We start from the raw sequence: 12,013 nt of genomic DNA, 5'->3' as shown, positions 1-12,013 counted from the left end.
GGATCTGGGAACACTTTGCAGAGACGTGTTAATTGCAGGTTCCTGATGGGTGGTCTTAAAATGTTACTGGGATGAGCAGAAGAATAATGGTAATGCCTTCAGAGAAAGACTCTGCTCTTGTTTTCAAGCCCTGTTGGTAGGACAGACTTCAGCCATGGTTGTACACTCCCCAGAAGTCGTCCTCTTGCTCTGGTGAGTAGTTTCTTAAGACAGAAATATTAGTCCTGTCACAGCTGGATGTGCAACATCTGTATCTGCTCTACAGCCTGTCAGTGTTAGCATTCCATGGAAATGTGGCCAGCTGTCTTGAAGCACAGTAATACCAGATCTTGGGAGCAATAGTATTTTATAATACATAATGTTACTTTTTGTGATTCTTAAGGTGCTGTGGTATAAAACACAAGACGTTGTGGTTGCATCTCTTTCTGGGTTTCTCTGCTAGTCTCCCATAACTCTAAAATGGCTTGGTTTAAAAATGGTTGTCAGGCCTCTTACGTATTTCATTTCCTTGAAGGTGGGAAAATGTCCAGCCAGTGATTGATGGGTTTTTGGAGCTTGCTCAGACATTTTGCTTAGCTGGGATGGAGAGGGTTCTTACAGTTGAATCTGATCCAGCATTCCCTGTGCTGCAAAGCTCCTGCTGGCTTCTTCCTGACTTTTGCTCTTACATTTATAAAGAAAAAAGAGGGGGAGAAGCAGCGGCAGAAAGTACGGCACACCCGAAGTGCTGCTGTTGACTGGGTGAAATGTAGAACTTCACAACAGGCCGGTCCCCACTTTGTGTTTTCCTTTTAACCATTGTCTTGTGGCGCTGCCCAGAGTCCTGTGCTGTGCTGAGGGTTTTCTTGTGCAGTGCTGCCAGATGAGATGATTTAAATAGGAAGAGTCACTGTTAGTGGGCAATTCCATGAAATTTTCAGTGAAAGTCAGAAAACTTCCCAAGTTAAGGATTTCTGAGGACCCTGTTAAGTTGTATTCTGAAGCTTGTGTTAAATGCTAAGCCTGAACTGGGACCTCATTCCAGGAAAGAGAGATGTGAGCATCCCTGAGGGATTTTGGGAAGAAGCAGGTTTTCAACGGCATGGCAAAAATGACGGCTAAAACCTCCCTAATATCCTTGAAGAATGGGGTTTGGAAAACTGACTTAGAATGCAGGCCTGGTTGCATCCTTAATGCTGGAGCAGCTTTTCAAGCAGCTCTATAATTTGGAATGTGAGTGACGTCAGTTCTTCTGGCCATCTGGTTAGAAAATCTAGTTGTAACTGAAAATATCCAGCCCTTTTTTTCTCCATTGCTAGGTGGTGACTACACACTTATGTAATTTAACAGCTCAAATTCTTTTCCATTCTGGTGATCTCTTCACAAAGTCGTAGCAGAGGGGATGCTACTGTAAGGATCTCATCAACCAATTCAACATGAGCGCTTTGTCAGCTGCAGAGGAAAGTACAAGGCTCCGGGTTAGAAGAGAGGATTCTGTTTGAACTGGTGCTAGGTTCGTATGTGAACTTGGACATGTATATTCCCATTTTTGTACCTCAGTTTCCCCCCTTATGAAACAGCAACAATGACACTTCCTATCTTACAGGCATTGTTAGCCTCTAATGAGTCATGCTAGAAAGGCAGCAAGGTATTGTTATAATTGCTGCCTGTGGTGTTCTGCTCATTCACTGCTTTTTCTTCTTCTTCTTTTTCCCCCATTTTTTCCCTCCTCAGCACATCCAAACATCCCATTTTAATGCTGTTCTTTAAATACTTACAGAGCCTCGCTGCTCCTTATGCAGAGGTTGTAGGCTTAGAAAATAGTATTGATGAAAAGTATGCAGGAAAATGCACTCCCTGATGGTGTACGAAAAATAAAGGGAAGCTGTTCGGTAAAGCCTTTTGAATGGCAAAACTCAGCCCAGGACCAGGTTGTGAACTAAGCAACTGCAAACACAGCGATACAAACTTAATATTCATATAAAATGTTGCCTTTGATTCACTGGGGTTCGTAGTCAGTAAATTTTCCAAGCAGAATAACCACAACATCACACGCTTCGTTTTTGTCGAGCATTTCCTCTAATTCTTGATGGAAAAGTTAAATCTTTTTGTATTATTGATCCCAGCAGAGTCCTGAGCCAAGCACCCTTTCAGGTCACTACATCCAGCTGAAACACCAGCCATTGTTAGTCACCATGAAAAGAGAACTGATGTCACCAGGGAAAAGTGTGATAGACAATTTGCCAGGGAGGAGGTGGACTTCTGGGATCTAGGGAGGAAAAAAAAGGAAGGACTTTTTGCATATTCTTTTCAGATTCTCAGGCCGTGTGTATTAAAATTTAACTTGGAATGGAAGGAACTACTCCATTTTATTATTCCAAGGAGTGGGTGAAGGGGACAGCATTAAAAAACAAATGATAAATAGAACAGAAACCATCTCGCTCAGTGAAAAAAGGAAACTATCGCTGCCCTATCCCCTTTCTTTAAAGCAAACAAACTCTTCATGTTGAGTTAGAGGGATGCAGAAATGTAAAATCAGTCAGCACATCTACAGGAGTAACAGGCACAAACACACTGCTGCAGGTACACTGGGGTTTGAACACAGTGACTGATAAAAGACTCAGCTTCTGTAACTACGTGGTAGCTCACCCTTCAGTGGTGGAGGGAGGGAAAGCTGTGTCACTGAGTGGAAAGCTCAAGTAAAGTCAAGGTTTACTCTGGCGTTAGAGGGATATATGTCTGTTGCTGTAGAGGATCTCAAGCGCTGTATGTTTGCTCCCTGAAGTACTTGCTTGTGTGTCACCTCTCCTGTGCTCTTCAGAATTAAAGGGGCAGGATCAGTTGTCAGTGAATAAATAACAAAGGAAAACTCCCAGTTTAAAGGAGGGTTGTGATGGACATGGAATGTCCTCATTTGTGTCATAGCAGAAACATTCCCTATACGGTTACACTTCACCTTCCCTTAAAGCTTTTCCACCTGTGATGGAAGTGACCATTCAGATGGCCAGAGCCCCCACTCCTGGGGAGCAGCAAATCTTCATATTGCATCTCAGGTTGTGATGCACCATTTTTGTACCTCAGTACTGAGCTCTAGAGCTTACATTTATTTTCCTAAAGTGCTAGAAAGAATGATTTCATATTAGGGGATAAAAAAAGGAGTGGAAATTACTCAGTGGTTAGGTTTAATTGTTCTGAATCCTTACAGTGTTTCATGAGAAAATGTACCGAGGAGATGTGCACTACAGTGGGAAATGTGATGGAAAGGTATAATTTGACCACCTACCACTAGGCAGCTGAAAAGTAATTCTAAGGGCTGCCTGCCTATCAGGATTAAACACTATTTCATTATTGAAAATACCTTCTTTGTCACTCCTGCAGTCCCTCTTGATGGGCTCTAGGCATCAGAAGGTGTTTGCTGAAGGTAAACAGGAGTTACAGTCCAAGCTGTACCTGTAAGGTTCAGGGAACACCTTTTGTTAGGTGCAGTTCTGGAGTATTTTGCTGTGGAAAAGCCTTGCTAGAAGAGTGGGGAAGGTCTGGTAAGGCAGGGTGCTCCCAGGGCAGAGCAGCATCCCTCACGAGACAGTTTATGGCCTCCCTGTCTAGTCATTTACCTCCATCTGAACTCTGGCGATGGACGTGGCCAAGTGTTTCATTTGGACAAGAAAAAAAGAGCATTATTGAAAGGGGCTGACCTCTCCATCACCCTGCTCTGTCGTCATGGTGCTTTTATAGCATTTCTCTCGACCAACCCCTTCCCTTTTCTAAAACACAATGATTCCCCTCCTCCTCTCAGCCTGTCCTCCCAGGAGACTTGGTGGTTTCTCTTTATTTTCACAGGCACCTGCACTGCTGTGCTCGTCCCCTAAAACCTTGTGAGCTTCTGGCAGAAGGTCAAATAATCAGCACTGGTCCATTGGCAAAGCTTGGAGGCACTGGTTGTCCCTCCTGCCTGGGCACTCACGCCGTGCCTCAGTGATGGTTTTTCTCCTTTGCTCCTAGAAGCGCAGCTGAGGGTGATTTGCAGGGCACTTGCACTCCCAGAGCATCTATTTTATAGATGGAGTGGCAATAGAGCAGGGAGTCTTGTGCCTTTCCTCATCTCTAAAATCCATTTTGGTAGCAGGAAACACCCCTGTTGAGCCCAGCAGTCTTTCTCAAAGCTCACTGTTACTTGTATTGAGTCACAAGGCTGTCACACTGATGAAGTCATTCAGGCAGAGCCAGTCTGCTCTGGGCACCTGTCTGTAGGTAAGTGATGGGCAGAGAAAGTGTGGCCGGAGTGACTGTGTTTGTTATTCTAAGTGGAAAAAATAAGGCCGAAAATGAAATGATTTCATTTCCTTAAGCATGTGGTAACCATGGCTTTGTCAGTACTGTTGTAGCAGTGGAAATTTCAATTGATTGTATTTCATTTTTCTTTTTTTACTGAAATTTCTAGCAAGTCCAGAGGGTGCTTTGTTTAAAATGACAATATTTGGAACAATGCTGTGTTTCTGTGGATCTGTATTGGTATACACTGGGTACACAAGGCAGCACTTGACCATTGTCAGGGGAAGCTGAGGTGCCTTGGACCTCATAACTTGCATTAGAGAGCTTTGGTTGTTAGTGGATTCCAGGGATTATTCTATATTCTGTGTGCAACAAGTTTACCTGTCCTAATTCAGTATATTTTGCACAATCAGGACCTTTTGTGCGTCAGAATTCAGTAGCATACAGCTGGTGCTGTACTTGGGCTGGGGTCCTTAATTGGCCTCTTTGACAGCTGGAAACACTTTAAAATCAAGTGGTGATGCTGCAGTCACAAGGGGTTAATTTTGATCATCAGTCGCTCAGGTGAAACCTGGACTGGTAACACAGCCTCTGCACAAGTTGTGTTTCTGCTGTTTTCATGTTGCACTCTGCAAATCTGAATCTTTGTAGTAATTACACTTACGGATGAGGCTTGAATATAAGCCAGTGAAAAGAAGAAAGACAAAACACTGCCAGGTTCTCCCACCAGCCATGTCACTGGCTTATTGATGACCTGTGGGCTGGAAGCCAAGTTGCTCAGCCTCCAGGAGACCCAGGGAGGGTGGAGGGATGGAAGAGGAAGGGGGATGCTTGCGCTGTGCAGGGAGAGCCAGACAGAAAAATTGATTGTTCCTTTAATGTGATCTGACAGAAGAGAAAGTGGAAGTAAAGGACAGAGGAAAACTGCAGCCTCAGCACTACATTAGAAGTGCTGCGACTTTATGGAATGTATTGGTGTCCTCTTCCTCTCCCAGAGATGAATCTGTAGAATCCTTTCTAGGGAAAAAGAAAACAAGGGAAGAGAGAATGTGTACTTCAGTTGCACAGTGTGCTGCTAGGGCATTGCTCAGACTGTTGGTGATTTCTGCAGAATCATAACCTCCTCTTACTGATGTTGTCAAGAAGCCCATCAGAATGGGTAAAATCACAGCTAAAGCAGGTGAAATGGTTCAGGCATGTGGTTGGAATGGTAGAACCTTGTGTAACGTGTATGACGGCTAAACCAGTTTACACAGGGATAACTCAGTTTATTTGTGATCTGCATTTTGGGTGCAGGTAAAACATATTTGCCAGCAGGAAGGAGTGGGCTTTCACCATCAGGTTACTACCACACAAGCTCTCTGTATATTAGGAAAAAATCATTTTTTTTGTGGTTCAGAAGCAGAAAGTTATTTTTGTGCTACTGAAAAATGTAATCATTAAGAGAGAGTCATTCATTAAAATAGTCCTTCAGCCTCATTGTTTCATGTGGAGGAGAAAACACCACCAAAATAAATCTGACTTATGCACGAGGCATTGAAGTTTTGTCTGAGATGTGAACAAATCTTGGTCAGCTGACATAAATGAGCTGGGAGAAGAGATGCTTAAACATTGCCCCTTGGAACAATGACCAGTCTTGTAGAAGGTTTCCACCAGGGTTTTGAGGCTATTTAGACATCTGTTTCTCTCTGCGGAAGTCTCATCCATGAACCTGGTTAAACTTAGGAAATGTATTGGTTTCCTACAGTGTAGCTGTTGAAGTCTGTGCTAAATGATAGATTATTTGATGGGGTTTGAACCATGTACTTTAGGATGTATTGAAGTCTGAAAATGCCTTTCTGTTGACTGCCGGGGAATCTACACCGTTATCTCCAGTGTTGACAAGTCCATTGAAAATATCTAAAAGCAGATGATGTCTCACCTATGTTGAACCTGATGTTAGACAGCCATATTCCATATACAAGTGCTCAGGTTAGAATTTGGCACATTAACTGTTTGAGAACATAGTGAAGAGATCTGTCATGCTGTATCAGGCTACAAGTACGTTTGGTCCAGCACCTTAGGATGAGATATGTCAGGAAAAGGAGCAAAAAAAAAGGAGCAACTCTTGTGCAGTGGCCACTTTTGGAGAACATCATTGTTGGGAGTTTCCACAGCTATGTCCTGCAGTAGTTTTCTCCAAGTATTTGGAAGTTGCAGGTTTGAAAACAAATAGAAGAAAAAATTCATGAGCTCTATCCTGATGCTTCCCAGCTGGAATTGATGGTGCTTAACCCTGTTAAAGAATTAGGAAAATTAGATTCTCTGCTTGTAGTTTTCTATGAAAACTTGAGTCTTGTTTCTCTAGTGCCTTTTATTGGAAAATCTGAAATGCCTTTAGAAATTCAGACTCTGTTGACACTGATGTAGTGTAATGAAACATACACGGTGTCTGATTTACCTAAAGCCATTCAAATAACATCGGTAGCAGAGCCAGGAATAAAAAGCTGCCCCAACTTGCATTCCATGTGGGTCCTGTTAGCTCTACACTGACTGCCACTAGCAGCACATGATTTTAGTATCTAATGCTATTAGTCATGACCCAAATCAGCTTTAAAATGGTTAAACGCATAGGAGTAGGAGTAGAGTGTCAAGAATAGCTTGGAAGAAGATGTTATCCCACATACCAAGGAGTTGGTAGCTCAAAGGTGTCATAGTGATGGAAGTGAGGAGAGGACTAAACTGCCAAGTAGGCTCACCAAATAAATACTGACTTCCCGTGGAGCATTCACTCCTTCATTAAGTGAAAATCCCCTTTGGTACTCCTGATGCAGAGCTTCCATGTAGCTCAGGAGACGCTGTTCTTGTACAACACCTTTGAAAAATAATACCTATGAAAACTGCCAGGGATTTCTTGTGTTCAGAGAACAGGACCAGGAGCCAGCACCCAGCAGCCTTCATCCTTAGCACTGGCATTCACTGGAGTGAGTCACTTGGCTGGCTTTTGCTGTGCAGGATGAAGGTGGAAACGGGGCTCATGCATTTGATGGCACAGCTTGTTGGCTCTTCATCCAGGTCATGATTGAAGTTGCTGTAAAATTAGGCCTAATTTCTTAAATCGATTGTCACTAAAAAGCATTTTTGGCCTTAATGTTTGGTTCACTCTGTGTAGAGCTGTGGAAATGCTGTTCCATTTACATTTTTTATACCTGTGTTTCTTACCGCTCCAGACACGCTATCCTGATGTCTTTGGGTGGATGCAAAGAACCACAGACCTACAAAGCACAAGTGGAAGACTGTAGGAAAGAATGTCAGGAGCACTGACAGGGTCTGAGGTAGCTGTGCGGAAAATTTACAGTGTGTGTGTTGGAGTCAAGTGAGTGTCAGAAAACCCGCCTTCAAGGATGTCTTGGTGGTGTTAATACATTCACATGAAGTGCAGCCCTTAATTCATTTGTGTATCTTAGTTTCTTGGTACTTCCCAATAGCTTTGCACCCTATCGAAAGGGAAAGTGACCCAGAAGGTAGCAAATCTGCAAGATTTTTTAAAAACAGTGTGCGTTTGGCAGAGGTAGGTATTGCTTCACTTGGCGTTGTAAAACGGTATAGGGAAGGGCTTAATGTTGAAGCTCTCCCTTTAAGGATTGTGGTTATAGCCCATGTTTTAATCGCGACTTTGATCTGATTAAATCCTCAGCCACAGAGAAATCAGCTTAGAGAAACATGTCTGCTGTTGAACCAAAGAGCAGCAGCAGTTCAGAAGACCAAGCCAAGCCAAATACCATTAGAAAAAAAGAAGAGCTTTAGCTCTCGCCGATAGCATGGTGCTGTTGTAAATCACGTAGTGCTGCTTTGCAGTGGGATGTTTCAAGTCTGCTGATGGTGGATATCCAAACTGAAAATCACCTAACGATGCTGTGGTTTCATCTCCTGTGCAAACACATAAAACCTGTCCAGAGCAAAACTGGATTCCGAATTTTGTTGGTTTTTTCTTCTTGTGCCTTTTGCCTCTTATTACAGTGTCAGGAATCGGGTATGTGTAGAATGGGGAAAGGGGAATTCTTATGCTGTGCCTGGAACTTGAGGACCAAATGAAGTTTTAATCTTATTTCAACCTGTCTGCCTTCTTACTACAGTCAAGTCTCCTTTCAAAATCTTATTTAAATCCATACATGGGTTGCTTTACCACGATGATAACAGTAGAAGTGTCCCATTAAATAATTCTGGTGGCACCCAACAAAAATTATTAATCTGTGGATCAATATTAATGCTGTAGGGAGAGAATAAAAAGGGAGGGGGAACCCCACATACATAAAAGGAGAAATTATTTTCTCTTATCTTGGATTAACCTAAATACTACTTGAGGTGTAGTTTTCAGCAGGCTGTGTTCATCCTTACTGTTACAGGCAAGGAACAGCTACCACTCACTTCAATCCTAAATTAAAGATACTACAGTTCTTCATGTTGTTTCACCTGATCTTTTGAGTTAGCAGGACTATAAGTTTCATCCTAGAGTGACAATTAAGACTTGTTTCTCTCCAAACTCACGTGAAAGAGGAGTCAGGATAGGTGAGTCTTGGTTATAAAACTCCTGCAAGAAAAGTCAGTCTTTTCTGCTTCTGGCTTTATCTGAAATTCTGAGGAAAGAGATCCAAGTTAATTCTTTGCTTACACTCTCACTGTAGCTCTCCTGAGCCAGAGCAGTTAGACCATGCCATTAAGTGAGGATTGCCATTTAAAAGCTCTTCTGCAAATGAGTCAGCTTCATATTCCTGGGTGACATCAGCATTAGTTGGACCAGGGCAAAGTGACTTGCCCATGGTCCTGCAGGTCTGCAGTGCAAGAGGCAGGACAAGGACCACCATTGTACCGTGGTGTCCAAAATCTGAACAAACCCATTTTGGGCCATGCTTCTTCACTAAGCTTTGTGAACTGTTAACAAGCCCTGTTAGCCCTCAAGGTGCTCCAAGCTCTGTTATACTGTCACTTACACTGACACTGTGAGTGTGTCTACTAACCTTTTCCCTTCCTTGTAAGGTTTCTCAATGATGGGAAGAGCAGCAGCAGCATCCCTGCTGCAGGCAGCAGTGATTTTGGCAGGTTTGTTGGTTGTCATGTCTCCTGCAGCATGGCATTAGCTTTGCCCTAGGAGAGAAACTCAACAGAGGAGAGGGATCTGAGAAAACTCAATTACAAACCACTGTCTCTGGTTTGAGCTGCGTTTTACCACTGCTTGCTGAAGAACTTAAAGCCTTCAACTGGAAGAGATGCATGTGAGTCAGAGGCATAAATATGGGTGGAGGTGTCACTTTTATAATAATATTCTGAAGCTGCACGGGAGAAAAGGCTTGTACAACACCAGCCCCAGCTCTGCCCAGGATACAGCCAGACAGCTATTCTGGGAAGGCAGCAGCTAACAAAAGACGTGAGAAAGGCAAGGAGACTGAGGGCCCCAACCTATTGTTTCCCTGCATCATTCCAAATAATCACGACTCCCGTGACCTCCTGGCTTGTTCCCTCCAATGAGGATTTTGTGACAGCTGCTACCACCAACAGCTGAGCCAGGCAGCACTTCCCGGGATTCCTGCAGCTCCCTCCTCCCACTCCGGCAGCAGCATTTGCAATGATAAACTCCTCTCCCGCAGGGTTCATCTGTGTTCTTTAATAAAGGTTTGGGTTTCATTGGGATTTCAAATACTTTTTCCTTCCTCTCCTAAAATGTGCTGCTTTACCTTGCTTTCCTGTTCCACTGGCACAGTCCTATTTCTGTACAAGAGAGGCTCAGCCTCTCTTACGGCAGTTGACTAAACTTGGCTAAACTGAGGACAGGGTTGCAAGTCTGTTGAAGAGAGTTTAGCAGAGGTGGTGAATTTGCATCGCACTTCAGTTCTTTTCCCACTTCAGCAAAAGCCTTGCTGTCGTGGCTGGGAGAACCTGCCCAAATTTCTTGGAATACACTCCTCAATCCACATGTATGGGAGAGCTTGGATGAGTGCAGAGGATTTTTGCCTTAATGTGCTCAAGGCCTTTGAAGCTTTTGGCTGTTGCACCAGGTGAGTTTAGTTCTATATCACCTAAAGGTGATAATTTTTGTTCCCATTGTTGGCTGGCAAGGTTCTCCTTGAGATACCTTTTATTTTCTCAGCCTCAGTAGTGTTTCTTTAGGTGCAAGGTAACTTCCCCCTGCAGTTACAGTACTGTGCTTTCATCCCAGCAGGCTGCTAATTTTTCTCTTGGGGACACCAAAATCTACCCTGTCTGGAGTCATCCCTCCACCAAACCCATCTTATCCTTGTTACCTTAATGCCACCTTATAACAGTAACGTCTGAACCATGGCTTTGTCTGTCCAGGTTTCTGGAAGGCAACAAACCTGTGCTTAGGTAAGGTCTTGCTACTTCATTTTGGCCAGGCTGATCATGATGGTTTTTAGCATACAGTGCTTCTCAAAGTCTTGTGTGTTTCAATCACTGCATTACAGGCTGCACTGGAAAAGTTCAACTCACAACTGGTTTTGAGGCTTCAAGGTTTCAGATAAAGGAAGAAAATACAATACGAGACTTTGGAGCTATCACAATACCAGAGCTGAATTTCAGTTCTGTGTTGATTCCCTGATGTGTTAATGCAGGTCAGTGTGTGATAGTGTAATTCCACGAGAAGGGCAGACTCAGACGGCTACCTTGGAAATCTTGCTTGCTTTGCAGTTTGTAAGTCAGTTGTGTTGACAATAAGAGCAAAATCCATCCCATGGTTTAAGGAAAGGAAAGTGGGAGCAGGAAAGTTGGCGTTTATAGCTCCAAACTTTCTCTCAACCCCTTTCTTTGTATTTCTGATCTCAGGCTGCAGTCCAGACTCTGTGGTGGTTTGTAATTAAACCTAAATTGCGAAGGTTCTGTGGAGTTCTCATTGCCTACCAGGTCAAATGGAATCTGGTTTCTATCATGGAATATTTCAGTTCAGTTACCCCTTGAGGAAGTATGGGAACAGACAGACCATTCATGTCGAACAGATGACCGAGGCTTAAAAAACCCCTTTTTGTCTATTAAGCTTATGGCTGAGATATTATGAAAACGGCTTAATAATGTGCCCCAACATTTATACTACACTATTTTCTTACTTTAATTTTCCAGGCAATTAAAAATAATTGAAAGTTACTGCCAAACCCCCTGAAGATATACTTTTTCTTTCAAATAAGCTTATTTTCATACTTGTGAGGTCACCAGATATTTATTTGACCATCTTTATAGGGGTCAGGCACATTACACATGCCAAATGGGAATGTGGAATAGAACGCACATTGTAACAAGAAAGTGAGAAGTAAGAGCAAAAACCCAGTACATGTCATGGCCAGTGGGTGTTCATAGTTATTATTTAGGCAGGGCAAACATAACTCATTGTATATACACCAGCAAATGAGGCTTCAATTCTGCCATTCACTTAAATACTGAAAGTTAAATCTGTGTTAAAGCCTATTAATTTGAATAGATGTCAACAAAAGTTTGCATGCGTTGTCAGATAGGAAGGATGAGTTGGGGCCAGCAGATAGCCCAAGGGAGTTACTCAGTAGAGTCTCCAGTGGGTGCTTTTGGGGTGCTCTTGGCATTCTGACTCACAACCCCACCTCCCCACTCCCCCCAGGAGCCTGTGGCAATGAGAAGAAAATGGAGCAGGAAGAGAAAGCAGGAATTACACTGGGAGATGTAGCCTGTATATAGTCAAACCTCTCTAATCTTCTCTCCTATTAATAGAGTTGTAGCAGACACAACCCATGTGGCTGCACGGTCA

The 12,013-nt window shown here is 43.2% G+C and overlaps 1 protein-coding gene across 2 annotated transcripts in view; it reads left to right on the top strand.

Annotated features, from left to right (window-relative positions):
* Positions 1-12,013, top strand: part of SKI (SKI proto-oncogene) — a 100,961-nt gene that overhangs the window by 68,583 nt on the left and 20,365 nt on the right. The gene's annotated exons all lie outside the window — the stretch shown is intronic.

The sequence above is a fragment of the Lathamus discolor genome, chromosome 16, assembly GCF_037157495.1.
Source record: "Lathamus discolor isolate bLatDis1 chromosome 16, bLatDis1.hap1, whole genome shotgun sequence".
NCBI lineage: Eukaryota > Metazoa > Chordata > Aves > Psittaciformes > Psittacidae > Lathamus > Lathamus discolor.
This window is presented reverse-complemented; position numbering and strand designations above follow the sequence as displayed.